The sequence below is a fragment of the Gymnogyps californianus genome, chromosome 10, assembly GCF_018139145.2.
Source record: "Gymnogyps californianus isolate 813 chromosome 10, ASM1813914v2, whole genome shotgun sequence".
NCBI lineage: Eukaryota > Metazoa > Chordata > Aves > Accipitriformes > Cathartidae > Gymnogyps > Gymnogyps californianus.
In genome coordinates this window covers 21,629,496-21,645,674 of record NC_059480.1, presented here as the reverse complement: position 1 = coordinate 21,645,674, position 16,179 = coordinate 21,629,496, and the positions used below count along the sequence as shown (strand labels likewise).

The window sequence follows — 16,179 nt, the reverse complement described above, 5'->3', positions numbered from 1 at the left end:
GACTTGAAAATTATGCTACTGGGTTTATCTTTTTTTTTTTTTTGAAACAGATGCCAACCACCTGAACATATGATAAAACATTTTTAAAATACACATAGACCATAACAAAATACAGTCCATCTACTGCCAAAAGAAATTAAATGAAAGGGGAATATTTAATGAATACCATTAACGAGGACAAGTATTCCAACTATGGCTCACATTTGACATCAATACCCTCCATTTGTGCAAATATTAAATTCATGAATGTTGATCGTACATATGCTCACTATCAATCCCAGCAGGATTCAGATCCCTTGTCTTGAACAGTTTTTTATATTTGTTCATCAAATCACAGTAAGAACACCACACATGACCTTCATTTACAAATATGGGTGCACTAACCCAGTGACTATGATCTTTATTTCTATTTCATATGGAGAACTAGAGACTTGGCATGTAAGTACAGGTTTCTAGATCTGGCTTCCACGTTGATGGCCACGCAGACACAGGGTCCCTGGTCTTTGGTGGCCAGCAGGTCTCAGTTTCTCCCGAGTAAATAAAAGTCAGTATATTCAGTATCATTCCCCCCAGCCTACAGACTTCCTGTTGTTCTGCAGCAATATTCTTTATCTCCCAGCATCACCACCACTGAAACTAAGGGCAGCTTTCACTTCTGTTGACTTGAACTAGTATCAACTTTCTGTTGACAAGAAGTATCATCAGGTCTTGATCCTGTTTTCCAAGTGACATATTAACATGGTCTTCTGTGAAATAAGCCCTGCTCTTCTCCAGATGGTAATGCTCATGTGCTCGGACACAAAAGAGCCTGTCCTTGGGTTTTCTCTACAACATCCTACTTCACGTACACCTACTATTCAGTTTAATTTTTTAAATATGCAACAAACAGTCACTGTCAAGAACATTTAACACTGTATTTCTAATTCTTTCATATACTAGAGCAGGAAAAGGGTCATTTCAGGTTATGTGAGTTCAGAGGCACATGGCAGTGAACCACAGCAGAAACATAAAATCTCCCTCTCCTCTAAAGCAGATGGCGTGCCAATCAAGTAAGATATAATCTAATGCGAGCTGCACTACTACTGCTGCTATTAACTATTGAACCAAAACCAGTATAAAGTAGTAAAGCCAGAAAAAACCCAAGGCAGGGGAGGTGAAGGAGGAGGAAGACGACAAGGAAGAAAACACAGAGTAAAAAAACTGTAACATAAGATATCCTATTGCAGCAGAAACAGCCTCTTTTCAAGTACATTTAAGATTTAAAGCCTAGGAAAGGCAATAGGCAAGGAACAGCAATGGCCCTCATCCTGTTTTAGAGGATGTTCCCCTAGTCTGAGATACTGGCCCAGTTCCCTTTGCTCTTGTGATTGCACTGCACTGGGCACCTGCCAGGGGCTAAATATCCTGGCTGCTTAGATAATTACATATTTATGATTCTGCCGAGAATTCTTCGTCAAAGTTTATTTCTGAACTGTAAAATGCTTTGAGAATCAGCAGAGGAAGTTCTCTGACAAATGCTACTTCAAAATAGAGCCACCACTTCTTAAAATTTTTAAGGACAGTAGCTTCCCTTTCAGTTGATTCATTCAGTAGTGACCTTTAACTAATGGTAGAAAAAGGAGGCAAGGGGTGTTTTCCCTCTGAATCAGAAAGGGAACTTACTAGTGTGTTTAACTTGCTTTCTGTAAAGAAAGAGAAAATTAAAAAACCCTTCCAAAAATGGATCAGAATGCAGTTGTACATAAATTTTTTAATGCTTATCACAGTATGCACCCTACCACACTACACAATTTTTCTTCTGTATCACATTATTAGCACTTCCTCTTCAAACACATATACCACTAGATCAGCTAATTCATGCTGATCCAATAAATAGAACCTATGAACACTCTGAAATATAATTGTTCAGCCGTAACCAATTATCAGACAAAATACATTACACTTCACCTTCCTTCATTGATAATAGCATCCATTGATTTCAGAAGGAGCAGAACAGTCCAAAATTTCATGTTGTCACTTAGTTCAGACTATTTCAGAAACTGCTAGAAATAGAATTTTTTTTTTTCTTTTAAAGCTGTACTCCATCGACTGTACAACCAATAGCCTCAACAATAAATTTCATGAGCACTTTTAGGCCCTACCGTTGAAAGTGCTTTCAAGCTTGGTTAGCTTTATGCACGCAAGTACTACTTATTTATATCTCAAAAGAACTATTCCTACACTTGAAGTTACATGTATGCACATGCATAGGTATTTGAAGAATAAGGGCCTTAGTCTTGCAGGGTTATTTATTTTGAAGCAACTATTCATGTCTCTTGCGGCCAACATCTTAAGTACTGTCAAGTTTCATAAACTCTTGAAAGCAGGGTTCCCTGTTCTCATCAAAATGAAAACGAACCTTCAGCTTTACCATCTTTCAAAGGTCTGCCCACCCGCAGATATTCTTTCGTATATACTTATAGTTGTGAGACGACATTCAGCTCCTGTTGAAACAAAGTCAATTTTGCAATTCCGGTGCTAACCCTGGAGCTAGCAGCATGGCCCTCCCGCTGTCCTTGGCAGGCGCCGGCAGAGGCAGGGCTTCCACGCCAAACCCAACTCCTCCAGTTCTAAGTGCAGGCTCCTGCCCTCTCCCTTCCTTGTGTTCCTCTGCATGAAACCATTTTAACATAATGGACTGGCAGATTAACCTTGCAGATAGATCAGCATTTAGATGGTTTTAGCTGTTGTGGAACCACAGGCTAATAGATATATTCACTTATTCCTTCAGCTGTCTTCTAAGGAGCGGTAAGGTCACAGGATAACACCACAGAAGGCACCACAAAGGGGTTCGAAGAAAAACTCACTGCAGTCTTGGGGAAGTTTTTGCAGACATCTTCCAATCCCTTCACTGAATGCCTTTTCCTTTGGACTAACTTCTTCATCCTCCCCAGCTCCTCCGACCACTCCTGCCATTTCTGGGCTAAATCCGCTGGGTAGATAATCACGTTGAAGTGTTGCACCCATGGAATTTCCTGGCCCAAGAGACTTAGCGCCTGCAGAGTTGTTCTCCTGTAACAAGTCTCTTACATGTAAGAACAGTTGACGTAACACATAATGGGTGTGTTACTCCTTCAAAACACAGTATGATATATTCACCTAAAAGTAGACAGCATTGAAAAGAATGGATTTAAAACACCTACTTTTATTCCCCTCAAGAGACTAGGAGGACATGACTTAGCTGTTGACAACCCCGCTTTCCTGGAGACGAAGTAACTTTGTGCTCACTGCCTATCCTCAGACTTTGCCTGTGTCAGCTTGTAATAAATGATAACATCCTCTATCCTCTTCTGCAGGAGACCTTTTTAACTGACCAGTGTGTTGATCTTTGTCAAACTAACCATGCAGTAAGAGATGGAGCCAAGAACCCAGGCATAGCGTTTTTCAGGATGCCTCTCGGAAGGCCACCATGTTGCCTTTCTTGCTCGATTCTTCCACAGCCCTTTTCGGTTACATCCTGTGAAATTAAGTCCATCGCAGCAAGCTGTTGTATGATAAGTCACAAACGGATACTTCCCAGCTTTCTGTAAGTTCCTGCTTTTTGCACATTCCTTTTTATATATGTAGATATACATATATATGTATATAGATACATGCACACACAAGCACACCCATATATAGCCACATATGTTTATGCACACATACACACACACACAAACACAGGCCTGCTTCAATGACTTGTAGAAGACAGAAAGGCAAACTGTTTTGCTTCTGAAACTTGCAAGAGAAGCCTTGCAAGGTACGATGGAAAAGTCTCTCTCAGGTAAGCTACCTATTCCATCACATAACAAAAAAATTGATTTCCTAAAGCCTTTGTGGAAATCCTGACGTGATCTTTTGCTTAGGCCAAAGGTCCAGGACTTTCGATTTTTATTTCCAACACATTCATTAATCCTTGTGACCGTGGATTAAGTACCCAGTTATCAGTCTGTAAATGAAGCTTCGAAATCCTAGAAAAAATAACATTATACACTAATTTTCCTTCACTTAACAAGCCTTTTTTGTTAAGCCTTTGCATCTTTCCTTTGAGACTCTGAAGAACAATTGATTGGAAGAATGGGAAGGAGAACTTACACCAACTGAACACAGCCATACTCTCTTTTAGCAGGCTATATCACAGTATAAATTTATTTTTTTTTTTTAAATTGCCAACAATTACAGTATGTTTTTAAGGAGTAACTGGTATTTTACCCTATTTAGTTATTGGTTAACATATCATATATGATGCAAAAAATAACCATCTTTTAATTACCTTTAAAATAGAAAAGCAAAGAAAAAACAAAAGAGGATGTGCAACTTGTGTTTTACTTTTTTTTTTTAGTACTAAGAAATGAAACTGACAATCATGATTAAAAAACTGATCAAAAATACTAGTATAATTTTTTAAAGGGAATCAGAAATGAATTTCTGATTCAAATAAATGTATTGAACATGGGTAGCCAAGTTAAACCAAGTCCTGTTTGGGAGAACACCACAAACTGCTTTTTTCAGGTCAACCTCTGGCCCATACTTTGTCTACAAACATCAGAGAGAAAAACAACATAATAAAAACCTATTAAAGTCTTTTTTTACTATAAACCAGATTAAGTTATGATTACTTTTGGGATGATGAAGAATGTGTCTAGTTTGTCTCTTAAATCTACATTCAAATTGTTTCAAAGTTAATTAAGAGATGAGTAATTGTTTAGAAATCTCTAGAATAATAAAATATAACAACTTATAGCACAAAAGCAGCTCTTAAAGAAAAGAGTGGGGAGTATTTCACTTCACTACAAGTAACAGTTGAGTATGTTTTATGATCACTGTAACAACTAGCATGCCCTTGAGACTGTGCAATTCTGAATTTCTAATATAATTTGTAGGAGGAAAATTAGGACAAAATGCAGTAACATTTCAAGTACAGTCTCTCAGTATTTTAAAGTTTTATGAAGTATAAGGACTAGGTTAATATGGAATGAGTCATGTTTTTAAGAGAAGCAGTAATACAGACCTGTATTTTAAATCATAACTGAAAACATGCTCAACTAATACAAAATAAAAAAGAAATCGGAGTAGTTTTTTGTTGGAGAAAGGTCAACAACAACAATGAAAATTTAGCAATAATAGAAAAGGCTGAGAGCACTGCTAGTTTCAGTTTTGGAAAGTTAAAATACCAGGCTAAGCGACCAGGAAAAAACGATGCCTTCTCACTCAACAAATCCGTTCCCACCAGCTGAAATTCATCCCAAATCAATATAAACTTTACACATATCAACTCTGAGCCTAAACATCAGGCTATTAGATGACATACAAACTTGGTGCAGATCTTCTGATTTCAGAGTTATATTTGCTTTACTTAGTGCCAAACATATGCTGCATTAAATTTTACTCCATGAGGTCTTCGAGAGTCAACAGAATCACTTACTACATTTCAAAGTAAAGGAGTTATATCCAAGCAAACTCTCTTGGAGTGTTATTTTGCTCACAAGGCAAAGACAATGGAGTTGCAAAGGTGTAAGTGAGGCTATAATTTATTTACATATTCTTTAGATCCATGCCCACACGCAAACCAAAGGAACCCAGCTCAGCTTTCATATCCCAAATTCCGTTTTCAAAATTAGTGGTTAGAAATACTATCCCTTTAACTTCTGCACCGAGCACAATGATCTAGAGATGTTTGAAATACAAAACTCAGGCTGGCACTTTATGCATTTATTTCTTAAGGCTAATGCTACAATTACCACTCTTGTACACCTCAACTGTGACAACACAAGATACCAAAACTGCTGAAAAATTATTTGATCAAAGCTGAAGCAGTAAGTTCCAGTCCTTCTCTTCAGACCTCACCTCTGCTTTCCATCTGCACAACTATCACGAAGCGTAAGTAAACCATAAAGACAGTCTGCAAATACGAACTTCCAGTAGTCTGTAACATTGAGCAATATTCCAGAGACGGAATAAGAGGATTGCATCAACCAAACCCCTTGCTACAGGAGCTAAGATTTTAGCTTCACTAGTCTTATGCTGTCAAATGTGCTGAAGCAAAATACACCTGGCACTGCGTAGGTTTTTTATAGGAGAAGCTGTTAGTACTGAAACAAACTGCAGAGAGCACCCGAGTGCGGGCAATAGAGCACTCAGCTTGGCTACAGCTTGCCCCGAACAGGCTTTTGGCCAAAAGAGGAAGCAAAACCAGTTACCAACAGGATAAGCTGTGTTATTGTCAAGTCACACTTCTCGCTTCAAAATTAACATGCTGCCCTACTTTCCACGGGATAAAATCCAGATACAATTTTAATATTTTTATCAAACAGAATAATGCTTTAGATGTTTCTTAAAAAATTAAAATAATCCACTTGTGTACTAAAAAGTAGTTATTCTAAAAATACTATTTGCAATACAAGACAGCTTATGGTATATCTCCAGGAAGGAACCACATCACCTTTAGTCAGTTAAAAAGGTACTTACCATTGGCAGTGCATTGATATGCGGAAGTTTTCCTTTCAGGTGCCTCTTGCCACAGAAGGGTGATGCTGACAAGGAAACAAGGAGACAAAATAGGAATCATTAATATTTATTATTTTGAAAATGGTGGTGTGAACACAATAAAACGTTATCAAGTATGGGCCTTCACGGTTCTTGCAGCCTACTCTGTTCAAGGAGCTGAGTGATTACCACTGAATTTGTATACAGCCTAGAGCAGCAGTGATCAGGCACAGAAGAGCATGCAGAGCTGGGGCTTTGCATATATCCTGTCGCTACCCACATCACACAAACTGCTCCTGTGGGGAGCCTGAAACACAGACCTTTGAACAAATAAGCCTGTTGAATGAATACTTATACCATCAGACCTCTAGACAGTCGCACCCATTCAGCAGGAGCACACACAAACAGAACAACCTGCGTATAAAAATCCTGGTGTCTGGATTTTGCCTTAGCTCTCCAGAAAAAGCTTCCGCAAGTTAACTAGGCAAAGCAGGCACCTTACAGTATCTTCCGCCCATGACAAATTTCTTCTGGAAATAAACCTCAGCTACCGACTTCTAAGCACTCTGAAAAGCCCCAAACAAAAATCAACATTCCAGCAGTTTGACTTCCAAAATGGTTACATCCACTGTGAAGCACTAAAAAAAAAAAAATTAAAAAAAAAAAAAAAATCTGTTTTCCTAACACGTACTGCACTAAGTAACTCCATTTATGTACGCAGGTGTGCCTATGCACCCAGATAGTTACCTACTCCTGCAGTGACCTCAGTAATTAAAAAAAAAAAAAAAACAGCTCATACTAGTTGCTGGCAACATTTGACAACATGTACATAATAGAAATCTTCCTAGTGCAATATTCAAGAGAATAGCTTTCCCATCTTCAAAAACCGAACAAAAACATAATCCAAAAAAAATCCATGCTCTCCTATATTTTAGTAATTTTCTTTACATACCAATAATAATTTTATACAGCTAACAATAAAATAGTTAAATATAAGCAAACACATTTTGATGTCCAGATACGTGTTAACTCCATCCACTGGAACATCCAATTTTATTCAGTAACGACAAACGATTTTTATTCACACTAATATTTCTGAGTGGTTGCTTTCCATACAAATACTTGCCAGACTACTTTTCTTTAGGAAATAATCTAATCACCCACTCAAAGAGCAGGAAGAGGGACAGATGGACATGGGTGACTAATAAAGTATTATCAGACTATTTTTAGATTAAACTATTTACAAAGCATCTGTAAACTGTGTTCAAAAACTTTTACCATGAGTAAAGAATAACTACGGTTTTCGGGGCTCATGATCAACACAAAGTTCTCGCGTGCAATTTTCAGGCTCAACCTGTAGGAAATGGTTATTACAAAGCTATTTTTGGACCTAGCCAAAAAAAAAAAGAGCTGCAGCAGTCAGGCTTATTTTATTCTTAGAAGATCCCACCGCACCAGCAAGGAGGGCAGAAACGTAACTTTCACGGAACAAGCGAGGGGCGCTGCAGAGGATGCTGAAGAATGCAGGAATGCTGGGAATTGAAAGAATTTGCAAACATGCTCTTGTTTCCTTGCGTGCCGCAGAAATTATGTAAATAGACTGAGGAAAACTCCACTCCTCAAGTGGCATGGTTTCCTACGCGGAGCTACTCAGAAAGTTTGGTTTTTTCACAGCCAGAGCTGCAGACCAGCAGAGAAGAGAAAGCTCTATCACCTCGCTTGGTAGACCCCATAAAAAAAACATTACTTGCTTATAACAAGAGTTTTCCTTAAAAACAGAACAAAACACCAACCAACTAATATTCTTTTGAGAACAGTCTAAATCATTATAAAAGCTGCGTGCAGAGAAAGGCCGAGGAGGGCTCTGCTGCCCCGTTCTGAGTGTGATGCTTGGTTTGGGTTATTTCATTTGGGAAGGAACATGGCAAACATAAATAAAAGGATGATTGCACAAACATAAACCATTTTCTTCAATGAAAAAAGGCTTTCTTCAGTACACACTGCCCAAACTGTCTCCTTCCAACACCTCTTTGCCCTTGTGCAATCTTCTGATTGCAGTACTTATCGTCGAAGCCAGAGAGGGAAACCTTTCCGTCTGATCCGTGGAAGAAGCTTCTTGTCCTTTGCTTTATATCTAAACAGGGCAGTGACACGGAAAGAAGCTGGAAGCAAAGACTCAAGAGAGCAGAGAATGAGAAAAGAAAGGGTTCACTGACTCTGCTTCATTCCTCACTCATGTTAATTGGTTGTAGGCTCCAGTTTTAAATAAGGGCGCCTGAAATGACACATAAACATTTAGAAAACTCTGTGATGTCCTTCTTCAGAATCAAGTACTGAGTACAAATGCCTCATCAGCAGCTTTTTTCTTTCCAAATTTATTCTATTGGACTTTGTCATTTTGGCATGTACCTTGAAACAATGCAGGTGACAGCTACAATTTATTGATTTTAGACTATCTCTCACCTTTATATACCAACCTGTTATGGTGATTTAAACAGGTGACCAGGCGTAGTAACAGCTACACTATGTGACACTTAAAAATAATCCACCAGATGCCCCTGAAGTTGATAAAGCGCACCTGGGGAATGCGCAGTAGCTTGCGAGTATGGATCCTTCATCTTGGAGAGGCTGGAGGGTTAACCACTGACTGATGACTAATGCCTTCAGCATCGACTGAATACTGCTCCCCTCAACTTAAAAAGAAATAAAATTTTGCTGCGTGTGTACCGACCTGCTCCCAGCCAGCGCTCGCCAACTTTGGCCACACCAGGCTTTTCTGCACAAGAATGACACACACCAGGCTTTTGTGCACAAGAATGACACACCTGATGCCTGTGTCCTGTCCCGTCCCCCCCATGACACTGCGCCCAAACGCTCGGTACGACGCCTAACATCATCTCCTCAGGAAGAGCATCCCACCACGGTGCACAGAGTGGCAGCAATGCCTGAAGGCATAAACTCTTGAGACCTGCTTGCATGCAGAGGTGGCAAAAAGGTCCAGGCAAACAGGTTGCACGAGGCAGGCAGTTCCCATCTGCAGGGCCAAAACTAACACACCAAACCAGCTACCAAAAAAGCAAATACCGATCCATGCTGCTAGCACAAATTGGGCTGCTGTTATCAACCAAGTAATAATCGTGTGGTACAAAGACGAAACCACAGATAAAAACAATCGTGGCACCGCACAGTGACAAATCTGGTTATAAACACACAACGCAGATATACACTAATGGTATTCCTTACCTGTTTCCAAACATAATCAGTTTAAAACAAGGATTTCTCTAAAAGCTATTTGCAAAAATGTTTAACCATTTTCTTCTAGAAACGCCGCCATTTATCCTATTTTCTCCTACCCATCCATTACACTGGGTTCGTGCTACGGCTAAACCAATGTTTTCTGCATGAGCTTTGAATTGCTTCTGTTCCTCATGTGAACTTGTGCGCTCATGTTTTTCTTCTAATCCTCTTAGGATCACACTGTTTATACTACTTTCTGAGATTTTGGTGCTATTTGAGCTCTAACAACAAATTTAGTCATTAGATGTTGTGCTTTGTGAATTACAAAAGCCTTCTAAGGACACAGTAACTTTTCTTCTAAATTCTCCCTGAGTATCCTGCTTTTATCTGGATTCAGTATCTGGAAAGAGTGTCCTAATCAAAACAGAATTAAAAATAACTAAATCCTGGATATTCCCCTCAGTAACTAGGCTGCAAAAAGCAGCAGACAAAGCCTAAATTGAAAACTAATCACTCCATTGAATCCTTCCTTTCATTTGGTTAATAGGCATATACAAAACTAGCGGTGATTCTACCACTGCCATGCTTGGAACATAAACAGAGAAAATCAAAGTTATTTCCTTTAATCACAGTTCCACAGAGATGTACGGCAATTTTTGCTAAACAATTCAGCACTTCTACAATAACATCTGCTTTTCAGATCTAACAGAGAAGCTGAACTGAGACAAATACCAACTCAAAAAATTAAAGAGAAACAAATATGTATGAGTGGGGGGAAAAAACCAAACCAGCACCACACACAAGACAGCATTAAAAACTGTCGTTATCTGCAACTAGTTGGTAGCAGTAGGGTTCCTAGTGACAAAATAACACACACAGACTGCTCCAATACTCCACGCCGGGAGCATGCAGTGGCACAGCACTGGGAGTATGCTTGGATGGAGGGGGGGATCACCGAGGGTATTTTACAAGAAGCCTCAACAGGGAACACTCAAAGTATCCGAGACCTGCCCAGAGACATATCCACCTATATTCCTAAACTCTATCTGAAACTGCTTTTCTCTGTCAATTGAGAAATCCTTATTTCCTGATCTTTGTTCTGTCTTTAGGCCTTTATTACATCAGAAATATGGAAAAACTTGACACAAGCTAACTTTCTGGATGTTTCAAAGAAGAAATGCTTAATTTATATATTCATATCACATAAAAGTTGCACAACTTTCCACACTTCAGAAATACTCTTTCATATAGCAAGCACCTGTATGTCTATGGACGTATGTGAACCAACTATTAAAACAAAACAGGATATCTGAGGGGATAAAGAATAAGAACTGGGTAAGCAGACAACGCCATTCTGGATAAAAGATCATCTGGATATAGGAACCACTCTTCAGAAGTGCACAGAAACAGGATGCACTGTGCAATGAGAAACATAGGAAAAGTCAGACCACAGCAAAAGAATACTGTAGCAGCTATATACACGTTTAAACACCAACTTCTATAAAAGTCAAAAATTGAGGCAATCACAGAAAATAGCTTATAGCCCACTGAAAAGAAAGGAGGCTAAACTGCTAGAGAGGAAACCATCTTAGCCAGCTCTATTAAAAACACGTAACGCACCAGAGTAATCTTGTCAATACCAATCAGTTGGTACCATTGGGGAAGGAGGGAGGGCGAGCTGTGCTGCAGCACGATCTCACTTACTAATGAATTTCATTTAAATGCCTTACAAGTAACCCAATTCACATAAACTGAAAGTTAAAAGATCCTCAAGAATGAAGTTAAATCCAGTCTAGACTGGGAAAGAGTATAAACAGTTATTATTCAAAGCGCTGAGTGTTACATGAAGGGACTACGGCCTCTAGAGTAGTCACAAAATCCCACCTTCACAGACTGCTACATCTAGGATGGGGACCAACCTATGTAAATTCAAGGTAGTTTCTAATTTGTGTTGCTTGTTTGTTTTCTGAAAATAGTGGACATGATGACTAGTGACATATTGATAATAATAGTAACATATTGATAAATAATTTTTTGTGGTTTTATTCTAGAACTGAGTTTTAAATTTAAATTAATCACTGCAAGATTAATCAGAGAAAAGACTGAGAAGAACAGCCTGTCAAACTGGGTGCTCTCAGCAGATTCACCTCAAATTGGAAAGAGAAAAAAAAAAATTTCCCTTGTGTAAAAAAAATGAATCTGATGTGTAGCATTTAGGGGCCACTCTGTTATTCTCAGTAAGTTTATTACAGATTTCAAATACATACCTAAAAACTGAACCAAGACACAAACAAAATATACCACTTCAAAAAAAAAAATATCTTTTTTCCACTCCCTTTCATCAAGGTAGGAAGAGCCATATTTCCTGTGATACTAATTCAGCCTGCTCCAGCTTGCCAAATTGACTCAGCCACGCTGCTCAGTGACAACCCTTCCCTTCACCACGCAGAGCCCGTTAACTCAGATGAGCCTTCACAGCTGAACAGAGGCAGGCACCGGCTTTGGGCAACACGGCAATGTGTTTGTAGGGAACTGATATAGTTGCAAGGTTACCAGGACTTCTAAATTGATCTCCAATTCGGGGATATGGAACAAAGCTCAAACTGCTTCCCTGAGAAAAACACCTTTTTCCTTTTCCCTCCTTCTGCTGATGGTGCCTGCCTTGTCTGTGTTTTTAGATATTCAGAACAATATATTCCTCTGCTTTGGGATTAACGGTGGCCTTGCAGAAGAACCAGTCTAGATTATGGCAAGCATCAGAAATCACTGGGCAAAAGCACAACTGTACATGTTTCTTAAAGAGCTTGATTTATTGAATTAATGAAAATTCTGTCTCAAATGTGCCATGCTTTGGGAGGTGGGATACATGTTTTAAGTAGACATCACATTTGGAACTGGGCTCAAAATGTTTAAATAACGAAATCTCCAAAAATAACAAGAGGACATGACAATATCGTGTTATTTTCAACCCTAATGAATGTAACCACCATTCAAGCCCTTTTTCCCTCAATATTGGTACCACTATCACCCTTACTTTTTTGGGCAACCAGAAGTCAAACGGGTCATTCTTTCAAAGTAAAAGCTTGATCTACATTTTTGTCAAGCCAAGCTAATGAGCTCCAGAGGACATTTAGACAATGCAGCGGGACTTGGGTTCTGCTGCAAGACACGGCATTTGCAGACAGTTTGACGTCAACAGGCTCAAGAAGTCCCGTTGTGGCCACTGACCCTGAACATCGTGTACACCCAGTGTTGTTGAAGTTGTGGCTCTCTTGCTATCTGAGAACACGTTAGGAAGGCTGGTTGCCTTCCGTCTGCCTTCTCCAGGAGCGCCTTGCAGGATATTTGCCCTCGCAGCAGATGCGTACCAAAATGTTCTAAAAATCCACCTTACTTGTGATATTGGGCATGTAAAAGTGATAGCACAGTCTGAAGAATTGGGATCCAATTCCCAATAACCCTCAACATTATGAGTTACTTTTAATACTCAAAAGCACTTAAAAATCCATAGGTATGAAAACATTTTTCTGAAAACTTAAAGTCATACCAGAGGTCAAAAGTAAAGTTTGTAGTGGAGCTTGGGCTTATATACTCCAGATGTTCCTGGGATGCAGCTCCCCTAAAATAAGGTGTTTATAATGCATTCCAGATTCTTCCTAAAATTATTATTACTATTATTATTTTGTGCAAAGCTGGAGAAAAACGTAAGCCTCTCATGCTGCCAAAAAAGTAACACTGACTGCCCTGAAATCATCCATTAAACATATCAAGGAATAATTAATAATTTTTCCAAAAATACTGCTCATCAAAAGCTGCTGCACTTCTGCTTACAGACCCCTCTCATTTCCCCAGGAATTTTTCAAAACTGAGTGACATTTGGTGCATAATGTACTTGTGTAGTAGCACCACCTTTCTATAAAAATTCTGTGTCTTGGTCATATTTTCACACAAATAATCTAGAGATTAAGCTTGTTCTATACAGCTAAACCCTGTGATTAAGCAGCAGTTCAAGCTGCCCAAGACCAAGCAACACACCAGGAATTTTTCCCTTTTTCAAGTCTCCACACCTTACCACCAGTAGACAGTATCATCTTTCCTACAAACCCTCCTGCCTCTGCCCTTCCCATGCTCCCATCATTTCTCTAACAGGGTAATTTTGCGGCATTACATCAGGGCTCTGACTCACAAGGAGTTAAAACCTACCCGGAGAAGGCTGTCGTCGTTCATGCACTGGTTGTCCAGCCATTCGTGCTAAAAGGACAACTTATTCTAACACAGCAGCTACTGAACTGTGACAAATTGCAGACTTAGGGTATAGGAAAAAAGACTGTGCCTCTCATTACCATGGCAAGCTTTCCTGCTTTGTGAGCAGGTAAGTCATCCCTGCAGCAGGGGCTAAAAACTTCACGGGCAGAGAGACAGCACACTCATTCCCAAATAAGCTGCCTCTTGTCCGTAAGAGCTCAGAGGGTGTAGCTCACCTGAAGGCTTTGGTCTAGTTTTATTTTCAAGTCACATCCTAGCCAAAACCTACCTGCTATTTATTGCGCAGGGAGACCTTGGTACCCCCCATCTACCCACTCCCAGTTGGGTGCTCTCGCCACTTCCTTTCCCCTAAAAAATGGAAATTAATAGTTTTCTACCATTCAGCTCCTGAAGCATCTCGCTGCTGGGTCGGAAGAGGACAGAACTGGCTCAAGAGAGGAGGAGCAAACACAGCCCTGAAAGGGAAGAAATGCGGGAACAGCACTGCCCTATAGCTCTGTCGTCAAAATACACCTCTGTTTCCAAAGGATGCCTGGTGCCTTGGACGACGATGGAGATCCCAGCACAAAAATCTCACAGCAAACACAGAATGATGTACTAGGTAATGTGAGTCACACCAGAAATAACACAGACACTAACTGTATAAAATATATATATTATTCTATTGTCTTTTCAAACCATTTAGATACCAGAGCTGAGAAACTATGTTTGTCTGTCACACTGATTGAATAGGGAAATAGTTGCATCGATATTAGACTTATACATGGAGTAAGAGACACCGAAACCTGTTCCAAAGAATAAGCAGCCTATAGTACAGATAGACATAGCAAAATATTTACTTTAGCAGTATGGTCAAGGAGAATAGCATTTATTAAATAAATGGATTGAAGTCATTAATCAACAGCAGTATTAGACTAATCTAATCATGCCACTTGTTCTTCACCTTTTTTTTTTAAACAACAGGACCTAAGCATGATCAAGGAAAACAAATATATTTGATTCATCAATGACAGTGTATTCAAAGGATTTGATGAGCATCAGGAAATGAAGCCACAGTAGAGAGGTCTCACATAAAGACAGTCACTAGGCTATGATTAATTGATAACAACCTAACAGTGCCCTTATTCAAGTCTGTCGTAAGTAGTAAAGTGGGGCTTATCTACATCTATCCAGTTAAACTATTAAACTATGTACCTCCCGCCCTAGGTGGTCTATTCTGAAATAAAAAGCTTTTCCTAAAAATGCTGTTCATTATGTTAATTAACATTTCAATTATGTTGGGCTTTCCTATTGTAGGAAAATGTTTTTCCTTATTGCAAATGGGTGCAAAAAAACCTAAGCAAACTTAATTTGTTGCCAAGATGAGTGAAGTCAGTATTTTTGTTTCGTTGGAAATATTTTCTGTTGAATTTCCTATGGTCATTGCAGCTGTACAGCTCAATTTATAGCCCCTTTGAACTAATGTATTACATGTACAGAGCAACACATAGCAGGTGTTTATCCTACAAACAAGTGGAAGTGTGATTAGATAACCTATTATGCCACTTTGCAAACAGTTAAAAAAAGTGAAAAAACTTGCTAATGTTAGTTCCCCAGCACTTTGTATTTTCCTTCATACAAGATAAAAGATTTTATCCAACCAAAATTGCAAGAGACCTGAATGAGACCTGAAAAGTGGCCATACCGGATCAGGCCAAAGGGCTCCCTGGCCCATGACCCTCTCTCCAGCAGTGACCCAAAGGCAGATGCCCAAAGGAAGAGTGAAAACAGCACCAACATGATCTAGTCCCCTAAATAATCTCCTAGCCTTCAGCTGTTTTCAACTCAGATGACTTTTCAGAGCACAATTTGTTTGGTTTCTTTGTATTTAGTAACCTCAGAGGAATCCATTATACATGGAGTAAGAGACACCGAAACCGGTTCCAAAGAATAAGCAGCCTATAGTACAGATAAATCCATTAACATTTTCAGTCCCACAAACATTTAGCATCCACTTCTTCTGGTAAGCAGTTTTACAGGTCTGCTCCCTGCTCAGAAAAAGAATGGCTTGTGTCTTTCTTTACAATTTTATATATCTGCCTCTTACTAGCTTCACTTGACATTCCTGCAAGAGAAAAGGAACCTCTGTCCTCTATTCACCCTCTCCATGGCTCTCGTGACTCCACAGACCTC

General features: G+C 39.3%; 1 protein-coding gene across 2 annotated transcripts in view; it reads right to left on the bottom strand.

Annotated features, from left to right (window-relative positions):
* TBL1XR1 (TBL1X/Y related 1) overlaps positions 1-16,179 on the bottom strand; it is a 114,372-nt gene that overhangs the window by 56,294 nt on the left and 41,899 nt on the right. For both annotated transcript variants that reach the window (XM_050902259.1, XM_050902260.1), the window contains exon 2: positions 6,487-6,551. The gene's annotated coding sequence lies outside the window, so the exon portion shown is untranslated. The remainder of the gene's footprint in view (positions 1-6,486; positions 6,552-16,179) is intronic.